The sequence below is a fragment of the Periplaneta americana genome, chromosome 13, assembly GCF_040183065.1.
Source record: "Periplaneta americana isolate PAMFEO1 chromosome 13, P.americana_PAMFEO1_priV1, whole genome shotgun sequence".
NCBI lineage: Eukaryota > Metazoa > Arthropoda > Insecta > Blattodea > Blattidae > Periplaneta > Periplaneta americana.
In genome coordinates this window covers 55,992,957-56,006,904 of record NC_091129.1, presented here as the reverse complement: position 1 = coordinate 56,006,904, position 13,948 = coordinate 55,992,957, and the positions used below count along the sequence as shown (strand labels likewise).

General features: G+C 35.6%; 1 protein-coding gene and 1 long non-coding RNA gene across 3 annotated transcripts in view; both read left to right on the top strand.

The window, feature by feature from the left end:
- The window catches only part of LOC138711948 (uncharacterized), an 84,971-nt gene that overhangs the window by 53,994 nt on the left and 17,029 nt on the right, over nt 1-13,948 (top strand). The gene's annotated exons all lie outside the window — the stretch shown is intronic.
- On the top strand, nt 5,220-13,278 carry LOC138711573 (uncharacterized). The gene is made up of 3 exons (XR_011335394.1): nt 5,220-5,276; nt 12,850-12,915; nt 12,994-13,278. It is a non-coding gene; the product is annotated as an uncharacterized lncRNA (long non-coding RNA).

Sequence of the window (13,948 nt, the reverse complement as noted above, 5' to 3'; positions counted from 1 at the left end):
AAAACACATTTTGGCTTTACTACACATGTAACTTAATAGATGCTGCAATTCAACCAACAAGCAACTGAAGTAACTTAAGTTTACCTTACAGTTGTTGTTATTGTTGTTGTTTAATCAACTGTCCGAAAACAGATTTGAACCTCATAGTCATAAGTGACATCAATTAGACATCACTCATGAGGCAACTAAGTCCCAGGCGATTATGAGATAAGAGTGGCCAGTTTCTTTTCCCCTCAATTGCATAAGCTACGTTGTTGACTAGTAATATTATTATAATAATCAGACTTCAGATGTACATAAACAATTTGTTCTCCCCTGACACACATCGTCGAGTGAGTTGTACTGCCTGGTATTATTAGCTAGAACCTCAATCAGAGGTAGACTGTACGATGCGTGATGCGAATTATTCTTCACAGGAGCATGAGTTTTGTTTTTCACTGACAACTTGATTTGCTCAATTACTGCATTTCATCATTCATCATATTCCATACAACATATAGGTCATTGTTGATCCGTTTCGGTTCCAGCTAGACAGGGTCCATAAGATCTTTTTTTTGGACGTCTAGGTCGTCGTCGTTCCCGAGGGTAATACTGTTATTCGCTGACAATCTAGATGCATGTTGCAGCCAGTTATCTCTCTATATGGAAATTTCCTCTTCCAGTGCTTGTATATTAACTTTCTGTATTTCCTCATTCCTTTTGTGATCGAACAATGTGTAACCAGCGGTCGCCTTGGATATCTCATTTCAGCTGCCCTCAATCTGTTGATGTCTTTTTGCTTCAAGACCTAAATTTGATTCCCATAGAAGAGAGTTGGTGGAGCGAGAGTTCAGTATAATTTTATCCTGGAGGTTTTTTTTTGTACAAGGTTTGGTTTTAAGGTGAAATTCAGCAGTCCTAATACTGTATTTGTAAAAACTTTGTATTTTTTATTTACAGCTGTATCTCCTTCATAAAAATATTACATCCTAAGTAACAGACAGAATTTACTTATTCTTAGATTCTGTTTTCAACTGCAATTTTGCTTCTGAGGGGTATATGCCTTCAAATGCCATTATTTTGTTGTTTTTTTACCTGATATTTGCATGTCACATTTTTATTACTGCATTTCATGTGACTTATTGAAATAAATAAAATAATTACAGTTACTATACTATTATTAAAAAAAATTAAATTATGGTTTATTTAACGACGCTCGCAACTGCCGAGGTTATATCAGCGTCGCCTGTGTGCCGGAATTTAATCCCGCAAGAGTTATTTTACATGCCAGTAAATCGACTGACATGAGCCTGTCGCATTTAAGAACACTTAATACATAGTATTAATAATATATTTATATCTTACATATCGATAACGCTGGTACTAAGGGGTGTTGATACAAAATTAGCCTTTGACTTTTGTTATAAACAAAAGCAAAAGCGGTTGCAATGAATGAGAGTATGTCGTTTGATGTATAACTAATTATAGTTATAAAAATTTAATAGATTCTATATTTCGTGAATTTTTTTAATAAACTAATTATGTCAGATAAAATTAAAATTTATAAAATTGAGTACTGATCGATGAAGAAGTACCTATTTTTTAAATGCGTTGTCCGACAATTAAATTTATGCGGAAATGATGGATAAATTGCTGGCTACGGACTGGAAGATCAGGGGTTCTATCCTGAGTTGTGATGGCTAGAATGGCTCTAAGGTCCACTCGGTCTCCTATCAAACTGAGTACCGGGTCTTCCCCGGGAGTAAAATGGCAGTCAGAGTGTGGTGCCGACCACAACACCTTATTCTAGTGCCGAGGTCGATGAATGCGTGGAGCTCTTCTCCATGCCCTCATATGCCATTTATGACATGTATGGGACAACCTTTACTTTTTTATGATGCATAAATTAAAAAATCACCAATGAAGTGGGTTATGGAATTTATGTGAGAACAAGGTGATGAAAGCTGAATACATTGTTGGAAGGACTATTTCTGTGTAATTTCAGAAAATATCGATACCGTGAATAACATGATTCTGGATGATCGACGAATCGAGCTAAAATGTATATCAGAAATTTAATTGCATATGAACGTCTCTTTCACATCTAGGCTACATTATGAATTGCGTGTGAGAAAAAAATGATCTAAATGAATGAAGGATGGGTGGAGCGGAGAAAAATTCTCTCCGGCACCGGGATTCGTGCCCGGGTCTTCAGCTTTACGTGCTGACGCGTTATCCACTAAGCCACACCGTATTCCAGTTCCGATGCCGGATTGAATCCTCTCAGTTTAAGTTCCACCTCTTAGTTTCTCTTTAGTGGCCAACCCTCATGCAGTGTCAGAGATGTACGACAGGGCACAATGTTGAACACACTATGTGCAGAGGTGCACTCATTCCGAGTGACTAAGTGGCCGGGATCCGACTGAATGAGCGTCGTCTTAAATCACTAAGTGATTATTTACGCATATCATAATATACCGAAGTACTTGTATTTCCATGCAGGAATTCTGCATTATTATATGATGAAGAAATGAATGTATCCCTAAATAGCTGGATGCTGATCAGAAGCGACTCAGTGGCAATTTTAAGTCATTTTGCATTTTTGAAGATGATTTTCTAACTTTTTGGGATTGTATTGTAATTATGGACGAAACATGAGTAGATAAGAAATGGTGGTCACGTGACAGGAGCAAGTGAGCTAGGCAGGAGCTAGGCAGGAGTGGCAAGTGTCGTCACAGAGGGCGTGGCCAAAGTATTACGTCATAGTGGGCGTGGCCAAATTATGGCGTCATGGGAGGGGCTTAAAGTATGACGTCACGGAGGGGGTGGGGGGCTTAAATTATGACGTAGGAAAGGGGCGTAACTTAAATTACGTCATAAGAGTTCAAGGTTAAAGTGTGACGTCATGCGGGTATGTAATGGCATGACATGTTTATCTCCTCAATGTGGAAATTATGACGTAGGAAAGGGGCGTAACGTCATAAATGGCAATCTAAGAGTTCGAGGTTAAAGCGTGACGTGCAGGTATGTAATGGCGTGACAAGTTCATACATGTTTATCTCCTGAATGTCTGATATGTGTGCAAATATAATGCTGAGTCATATCCGGCAATTGTTCTCAGGTGAAAGACACAAGTTCATACATGTTTGAAAACTGCTATGTGTTCAAATATTATGCAAGGTCACATCCGGCGAAGAATTAATCTATCACACTTAAACACATACATTCTTTTTCTTAAGATTCTAACGTAATGGTAATTTAATTGATTGGGGAATGGGTGTTGGAATGTGGGACATAAATGGATAAAAAATTAATCTAGCACACTTGTAAATTAAACAGGATGTGGCTGAAGTGACGTTATAAATTTGTAATTGAAGTTGGAAATGGGGGAGGGGGGGGGTAAAAATTTGAAATACGAACGGCATAACTTAAAGTGTGGCGTCATGAATTTTTAATTGAAGTTGGAAATGTAATAATTTGAAATGCACATGTTCATTCAAGTTTGTATAGTGGGGGGGGGGGATAGACAAGTTCATACATGTTTGTATATTTGAAAGTGAGTTGTGAATGTTAAAATAATCACTATCTGCTATGTGTGCAAATATTATGCAAGGTTGCTAATTTTACTGGTTGTACTTTAAGCCAATTGCTGAGTAATTGATAAAAAATATTAAGATTCTAATGTACTGGTAATTGAATTGATAAATAGTAATGGGAAATGGAATTATTGATGGCGTAAATGGTTGTACTTTAAGCCAATTTATAAAAAAATTAATCTAGCACACTTGTAAATTAAACACATACATTCTTCTCATATTATTCCAGTGTAATACATTTTGAGTGGTTTGTTTAGCGTATTTAATACATTATTACCAACATTCAGAATGTCACATTATTATTTCGTAATACAGTAATTGTAGCAGATACATCAACGTAGATGTATATGTTGTGTAATGCATAAGTGTGCAAATATTATGCAATCTTGCTGAATCACTTCCGGCGACGATGCAATTGCTGAGTAATGATAAAAGCATGTTCTTTAAGCACCTGCAACGTGTCATATTACACAAATATTGCATGATGCAAATAAAATGCAAGCTGTTAATTCACATCCGGTGAAGACGCAAGTGCTGAATAATGGCCAGCTGTGGTATGTTATTTTACACAAATACTGTATTGATAATCGCCATCTGCCATGTGTTATGTTGTGCATTAGGGACGTTGATAAAAGAAATCAGTAACAAAATAAAATTATATGTATATATTGAGTAAAAAATAAATACAATACAATGATTATTCACATACATTTTCAATTAATGTGTCCACCAAAACTGAAGAACTTTTACATTTTGAAAGGCGCATTCCACATTATTGTCTCTGCAGTGATAGAAGCACATGTTCCTTATATAGCACACTAATTCCACATCACTGTAATTAACCACAATAGTCCATGGTGATATTCGATGAAGAAAAACAGCATCCTTGTCCCGCGGAGATGATGAGTTCTTTTAAAATGAAGTTGTTTGCCTGAAACAAAATAAAAGCGGTGTAGAATGATACCTAATGTAAATTGTATAATACAGGAAAAAAGTAACACATACTTACATTTTTCTACCCCACCATGTTTGTGAGAGGTGTAAGAGAATAAGGCAATGAACATCAATGGATGTCCTGAAACAAAATAAAAGCGGTGTAGAATGATACCTAGTGTAAATTTTATAATACGGGAAAAAAGTAACACATACTTACATTTTTCTACACCACTGTTTGGACCATGTTTGTGAGAGGTGTATAGTTGATAGCACAGTCGTGTAGGATTAGGCAATATGCGGTTGTGTGTGCTGCTATAGGTACGCTTGTCAATATATCAATGCGTACATTTACTGCTCCAATTTTTATTTCATCATGTTGTTTGGAGCAGTCAATGACAAAAAGTGGTGCTTTATCGATGAAATCTTTTCTTGATAGCAATGGATTATTTGGCTTGTTGTAATATGAATTTTGAAATTTGCTGTACAATTCATATAATAGAGCAAATTTACCACTTTCAATATCCAAATTAAGGTTATTGTATGGATAGAATTCATCATTCAAGTATACTTTCAAATCAGTAACATTACAATGATTAAAGACGCTATTATCCTTGTCAATTCCATGTTTGTCTGTTTGAAATCCAATTATCACAAATCTCGGTTTTCGAAGCTTATTCGTTGTTGTAACATTCCACATAATCTGTTTAGTTGCAGGTAGTGATGGATATTCAAACAACTGCCATGAGCGAAAGGGAATGCTGAGTGGTGAGTCACTTCTAAGTATCTGTAGAAGTCGAAGTCTTTCGGGATCGGATACTGCAATTAGAGGCATGTTCCAGTGAAGTTTTGTGAGCGTAACCTTGCAATCCTCACCCATTCGAGCATTAATAGAGTCTTTTGCACGTACAAGTATCAGTTCTAGTTGTGCATTTATTATGATATCTGTAAAATCTTCGGCAAATCCAAGAAGAGTTTTCAGCGGGACACATACGTTGAATGTAGTATTGGTGACAATATCAACATCCTTAGTGGGGTGGACCCAACCACTGTTTCCAAGCATGTCGGATTCAAACGAATTCAGAGAAATCAAATTTTTCATCGTTGATGTAATGCCTACATTTTTAATGCTGTCAATAAGCTGCCCATTAAGTTCCAGTCGTATAGATTCGAACAAAAATGCCATTGCATTGTTAACCAATTTTGCACTAGTTGCAGTGCCATCAGGTTTTTTAATGTTTCCCTCAATAAAAATACAGCTTTTACAAGGAAGCATATATAAATTTTCACTTTTAATACGAATATTGATGGAATCATTTTCATTGATGGCTGAAGGATTTTGCGGGAGAAAGGAATGCGTTTCTTTTTTCACTATTCTCTCCTCAAATATTGGTGATTTAGTCACATTTAAGGGATCCATCATATCCTTACTTTATATCCAAATTTTGTGAGTAAGTTTATCGAGTGAGATGTCAATCTCTTGGTTTCAGAACTTGAACTAACGTGTTTAGTTGGTGTGTTAGTCCTGATATAGAAGTTTTGAGGGAATTGTAATCCCATGTTTTTCGAAGATGTAACTCTAGAGTAATAGTCTCACCTCTAAAATCAACCAACTTTCCGTTTTGATCAACTATTCTAATAGTAATATTATCAATATATTTAATATTATTTATTTTAAAATATCGAATTTCGAATGGCTTTTCAGTCAAATGGAACCCTGGATCAACATTTACAATTAACGAATGAATTGCATGGGTTGGCTGATTGTTTAAAAATGAGCCTCCAGTTAAAGTTACATTCTATTCTTATAAGAGCGACTGGAAATATGTTAACAACATAATCTGATATGTGTCTACTGTGAGCCTCAAATTTTTTGCTTTTAAATCCTAACATTTTACCTATCGAATCTGGAGCTGAGAAATCAATCTCATGTTCACAATACATTTCTGCGCGTAATGTGTTATTATTTGCAACTAATTCAAAGGCGCTCGGCCGAGTCTGATTCTCTGTGATCATCATTATATGTATTATATAATTATTTATATCATCGATTTCATACGTCCCAGTGGGTAATGTAATTGTTTTCGTTTTACTTCCATTCCTTTCATTTGTAATATATGTAAATTTGTTATTCCCATCAGAAACATTGGGTATGGTGTTATATGTTGAAAAATTTACGAGACCTATCTCATAATCTGCATCTTCATCCAATTCGATTGGTGGATGATAGCTACAAGATATCTCTGATGTGTTACCTGTCACTGTGAAAGACATTGTGATAGCATACATATTGTTACATTCACATTTATAATAAAAATTGAAGAGCTAACTGTCCACATAACTCTGTATCAAACTTCTGATATCGATTAGTATTATATTTAATTGTTACACCTCGTAAGTAATTATTTATCTCTATAGGTGGGGGGAGATCTCCAAAGGAATCAAAGTAAAATGCTTCACTATTATTAATTTTATTAAGCGCTACCCAATGCGTACCGGGTCCTTCATCAGAATCTAAATTTATTATTATTTTTTCTTTATACCACGGTTTCTTAGGCAAAGCATTTCTCATAAAAACACCGCGAAAATTTCGTATGCCAAGAAATCGTGCATAATTGAGAATATCACCATCACTTAGGGCTTTTTTTTTAATCGCATTCCCTTACCACTCTTGTATTCTCTTACATACAAACCCTTTCCCGCAGGCGGTTTCTTTTGTGAAATAACCGCTCCAAGTGTTCCTAAACCAGCCAATATTAGAGGGAGAGGTAGTCCGCCACCAGATTTGTTTCCCATTGCAATAGCTTCCATAGTTTTATTATGCCTCATAGATTCTGAAAGTTGTTTTTTATCACTTTTTGCAGAGTTTACAGCTTTCGCTATTTGTGCAGCACCACCGGACAGAGCTCCTAATGCGCTGAGACCTGCAAATATTGGGAGCAGTGGTAGAATACCACCCCTTTTCGGTGCCTTTATCACTCGAGGTTTTGGCTTCTTAGGCGTATTGTTTTTTCTTTTCATTGCTGCTTTCAACTTGGAGAGTGTCATTTCTCGCTTTCCATCACCCATCGCTCTCGAGATAAAAAAGGCTGAAGCTCGTTCACCAGGTGCTCGGGCTTCATCTTGTCACACTTTATATCCGGCTTGTTGATAATTTGTATTTAAAATACCACGTTCTCCAACGATGTGTCCCCCACCATTGACAAGCATACTATAAAATAACTTAAGAAAACGCACTCCATATAAACACAGCGAAAATTTATTGTACTACTCTACATTGCTATGATATGAGTAAAAACACTTTATACATAATCCAACAACGCACTTTGAACATTGCGTTCGAACAATGCTGTTACATCCTTTTTGAGCACATCTCCTTCTCTTTCCAAATGGAATATATTGAACCCAATGATTTATAGAATCATATCGAGATTCTTCATCATTACACATAATCGGGATACAAGTTAGTCGCACATCCAGTCTCTTTACCTTCATCATTGCAACTGATACGAAAATGGCATTCTTGTGACATATATGTAAAAACTTGTTGAAAATATGCATGTATGCAACGCCATGTCGAAAATCGTATTTTTGTTGCGATAATGCAAAGCCATTTCGAAAACGTATTCTTGTTGCGATAATGCAACGCCATGTCGAAAATCGTATTCTTGTTGCGATAATGCAACACCATGTCGAAAATCGTATTCGTGTTGCGATAATGCAACGCCATGTCGAAAATCGTATTCTTGTTGCGATAATGCAACACCATGTCGAAAATCGTATTCGTGTTGCGACAATGCAACACCATGTTCAAAATCGTATTCGTGTTGCGATAATGCAACGCCATGTCGAAAATCGTATTCTTGTTGCGATAATGCAACGCCATGTCGAAAATCGTATTCGTGTTGCGATAATGCAACGCCATGTCGAAAATCGTATTCGTGTTGCGATAATGCAACGCCATGTCGAAAATCGTATTCTTGTTGCGATAATGCAACACCATGTCGAAAATCGTATTCGTGTTGCGACAATGCAACACCATGTCGAAAATCGTATTCGTGTTGCGATAATGCAACGCCATGTCGAAAATCGTATTCTTGTTGCGATAATGCAACGCCATGTCGAAAATCGTATTCGTGTTGCGATAATGCAACACCATGTCGAAAATCGTATTCGTGTTGCGATAATGCAACGCCATGTCGAAAATCGTATTCTTGTTGCGATAATGCAACACCATGTCGAAAATCGTATTCGTGTTGCGATAATGCAACGCCATGTCGAAAATCGTATTCTTGTTGCGATAATGCAACGCCATGTCGAAAATCGCATTCGTGTTACGATAATGCAACGCCATGTCGAAAATCGTATTCGTGTTGCGATAATGCAACGCCATTTCGAAAATCGTATTCTTTTTGCGATAATGCAACGCCATGTCGAAAATCGTATTCTTTTTGCGATAATGCAACACCATGTCGAAAATCGTATTCGTGTTGCGATAATGCAACACCATGTCGAAAATCGTATTCGTGTTGCGATAATGCAACGCCATGTCGAAAATCGTATTCGTGTTGCGATAATGCAACACCATGTCGAAAATCGTATTCTTGTTGCGATAATGCAACACCATGTCGAAAATCGTATTCGTGTTGCGATAATGCAACGCCATGTCGAAAATCGTATTCGTGTTGCGATAATGCAACGCCATGTCGAAAATCGTATTCGTGTTGCGATAATGCAACGTCATGTCGAAAATCGTATTCTTGTTGCATATATGTTGAAGTATTTTAAAGTTGTAATTACACCTGTATCTATCACTACACTGCTTGACACCAATCAAGCAACATGGAAGTTGTAAAACAATCACAGACGTTACCAATTGAAGTTATAGGAGAATATGAAAACGATACAAATAACATAAGACATAGTACATTATTTCCCAATCATATTCGATGTATCATTTGTGGTCCGAGTAATGCTGGAAAAACAAACTTGTTGCTAAATTGGATTCTTCATAGCTCCGGATTGAAATTCGAAAATATCTACATTTATTCGAAATCCCTGTTCCAACCTAAATATCAATATTTAGCAAAAGTGTTGGAAGGAGTGCCAGAAATTGAGCTTTTTAGATATTATGCCAGCGAGGATATTGTACCATTTGAAGACATAAAAGAAAACTCTGTGTTTATTTTTGATGACATAATGACTGATTCACAAAAAACATTATCGAAATTGTTTAGTATGGGAAGACATAAAAACCTCGATTTATTTTATCGCGGATAGACTTATGCAAAGATTCCCAAGCATCTTATTCGAGACAATTGCAACTTAATTGTGCTCTTCAAACAGGACAGTATGAACCTGAAACATATATTTGAGAATTTTGTCAATCCGGATATGACTTTTGATAAATTTAAAGACATGTGTTCCAACTGTTGGAATAGTGATGCCCGGTGTTTAATAATGAATTTAGAAAGCGAATTACACAAGGGAAGATATCGCAAAGGATTGGATTGCTATATAATATGGAAATGATCACTCTTATCTTTATTCGGTATCAAGACGTTGATTAAGTATGAGTATTGATAAATTTGGACGGAGCGTTTACAGAAGAAGAGAAAGATTAGTTAATATTCTTCGAGAAGATTTCCCACGCGATAGTGCTAACAACTATCTTATTGGTAACGTACAACTAAAAGGTGTCAATGATCCAGATGTGTCAGATGATGCTGCGAATAAAATATATGTGGATAGAGCTATTAAGGAAATTAAAGAATATGTACTCGAAAATGATGATAAAATTAAGTCTTCTTTGGAAACTCTTGTTGTTGCAGCTATTGATAATTCTGAAACGCGAATTAAAAAATATATTAATGAATCGAATGAGCTGACAGTAAAACATGTCATGAACGTATGTTACAACAGGATTCACAATGGGATAAAAAATTAAGTAAACATGATGAAGATTGTAAATATATCACCAATGCTGAAGAAGCTGAGATACGAAAAGAAATTAGTGAAATAAAAAATAATTTCTATGGTGTTATGTTTTTCCATATTTCCTCAACTGTAAAGTGGGATGATATTACTAATGTATATCAATTGTCCAGTGGACTAACTTACTTTGAAATTCCAATAAATTGTGTAGTAACTGTTACTACAACACCAGCTGATGTAATCGTTAAAGTAAATGGTAATGCATTCCAAAATGGAACACCTGTTTCTAAGGGTGATAGGCTATCGTTTCATATATATAGTCACAAGCAGCAATTAACTGCAACCATAGAGCTTGTGTATAAAATAAGAACTATGGCATAACTGCTTGTCATTGCAGTGCAAGATGTCAACTGCTACAACATCTCAAGAAATGATGAAAAGAAATATCATAAGACATTCTGAGGCTATAAAACACAAATTTATAGCCTTAAGACAGGGGCAATTGAGCTCTCAACATGTACTCAACGAAGTGCTTCAACCAGTTACTACACCTTTAAATATGTTAATAAAGGAAATACGGAATACGAAGAAAAATGCAGATGATAGAGGAGAAATGATGGATTACATCAAAAAGGAAGCGAAAGAAGAAGAAGAAGAAGAAGAAGAAGAAGAGGATGAGGAGGACAATTCCATTGTTAGCGAGCATATACAAAATATCTCAAACGAACAAGACATAAAGCATATGATAAAATATATGGTGTTCGCTATATTGATGACAAATTGGTGATTGGCAAAACACCCATTAAATTTGAAAAAGGCTATGTATTTATAAACAATATACGATATAAAGGAACATCTGGTTTATATAATTTACTGTTTCTCATGGATCCCCCAACTGATAGTTATGATGATCAGGATTTACATAAATAAAAAAATATTTTAACATCCACTAATGCACATCGTGTTGATTACGACCCACAACAGGAATTTAGGAGATCAAATACAAAGAAATATGACAATATTATTGCTCCATTATTTCGGAAGACTGGTGGAAGTTGGAAAATTTCCCTACCAAATCATAAAATAGAATATAAACATTGGGATGACCCAAATGAATTAGTTGAACGTCTTGTCCTTCTCGTGTCATCACGCAGTGCTGGGAATACTGGTGTGGATAACGAAATTCATGCTATAGAAGAGGAATTGCGTGAAGGTGGATACATAGAATGAGTAAAGCAAAGATTGCACGAGAACTTCATAAACCAGCTCGCAAAAATTTTCAAAGGCGTCATGTCATCACTAGAGGATTATGGGATCTTTTCCAGAGCGATCTCATTGAACTCATTCCCTATGCTAAACAAAATAAAGGATATAAATATATACTTGTGGTAATAGACGTTTATTCCAAATACGCGTGGGCAAAAGAACTTAAAAATAAAACTGGCAAAGAAGTGACATCTGCTATGCACTCCTTGCTAAGGGGAATGGTAAACACTCCGAAAAATTTACAAACAGATTGGGGAAAAGAATATTACAATAAGCATTTTAAATCACTAATGGAAAATTACAATATCAATCACTACTCGGTGTTTTCTACAAAAAAAAGCATGTATCGCCGAGAGATTCATCAGAACACTCAAGACACACATGTTTCGAGAGTTTACAACGCTTGGATCATATCGCTGGTTAGAGCTATTGCCACAACTGATTAAGAAGTACAATGCTACTATACATTCAACTATAAAGATGAGACCCATGGATGTTGCAAACAATCAACTCCTTCAGAAAGTGTACAAGCAACAACTAGTGCGAGAAGGAAGGTTAAAGTTTCGGGTTGGTGATTTAGTGAGAATATCAAAGTACAAGAAGATGTTTACCAAGGGCTATCTGCCATCATGGAGTAGTGAAATATTCCAAGTGAAAAAAGTACAAAAGACTCAGCCAACGACTTACATACTTCATGATCTAGACGGTGCACCTATTTTAGGATCGTTTTACACCGAGGAACTTCAAAAGACACACTTTCCAGATGTTTATTTGGTTAAAAAAATTTTGAGGAGGAAGGCTGGGAAGGTATATGTAAAGTGGTATGGTTTTCCTAACTCAAAGAATAGTTGGATTGACGAGGATGATGTATTGCAATAAGCCGAACATTTTATAAATATCATAATATATCTTCAATTAGAATTGATATTTGTACGAGTATATGTACGTATTGACAAGCGTACCTATAGCAGCACACACAACCGCATATTGCCTAATCCTACACGACTGTGCTATCAACTATACACCTCTCACAAACATGGTCCAAACAGTGGTGTAGAAAAATGTAAGTATGTGTTACTTTTTTCCCGTATTATAAAATTTACACTAGGTATCATTCTACACCGCTTTTATTTTGTTTCAGGACATCCATTGATGTTCATTGCCTTATTCTCTTACACCTCTCACAAACATGGTGGGGTAGAAAAATGTAAGTATGTGTTACTTTTTTCCTGTATTATACAATTTACATTAGGTATCATTCTACACCGCTTTTATTTTGTTTCAGGCAAACAACTTCATTTTAAAAGAACTCATCATCTCCGCGGGACAAGGATGCTGTTTTTCTTCATCGAATATCACCATGGACTATTGTGGTTAATTACAGTGATGTGGAATTAGTGTGCTATATAAGGAACATGTGCTTCTATCACTGCAGAGACAATAATGTGGAATGCGCCTTTCAAAATGTAAAAGTTCTTCAGTTTTGGTGGACACATTAATTGAAAATGTATGTGAATAATCATTGTATTGTATTTATTTTTTACTCAATATATACATATAATTTTATTTTGTTACTGATTTCTTTTATCAACGTCCCTAATGCACAACATAACACATGGCAGATGGCGATTATCAATACAGTATTTGTGTAAAATAACATACCACAGCTGGCCATTATTCAGCACTTGCGTCTTCACCGGATGTGAATTAACAGCTTGCATTTTATTTGCATCATGCAATATTTGTGTAATATGACACGTTGCAGGTGCTTAAAGAACATGCTTTTATCATTACTCAGCAATTGCATCGTCGCCGGAAGTGATTCAGCAAGATTGCATAATATTTGCACACTTATGCATTACACAACATATACATCTACGTTGATGTATCTGCTACAATTACTGTATTACGAAATAATAATGTGACATTCTGAATGTTGGTAATAATGTATTAAATACGCTAAACAAACCACTCAAAATGTATTACACTGGAATAATATGAGAAGAATGTATGTGTTTAATTTACAAGTGTGCTAGATTAATTTTTTTATAAATTGGCTTAAAGTACAACCATTTACGCCATCAATAATTCCATTTCCCATTACTATTTATCAATTCAATTACCAGTACATTAGAATCTTAATATTTTTTATCAATTACTCAGCAATTGGCTTAAAGTACAACCAGTAAAATTAGCAACCTTGCATAATATTTGCACACATAGCAGATAGTGATTATTTT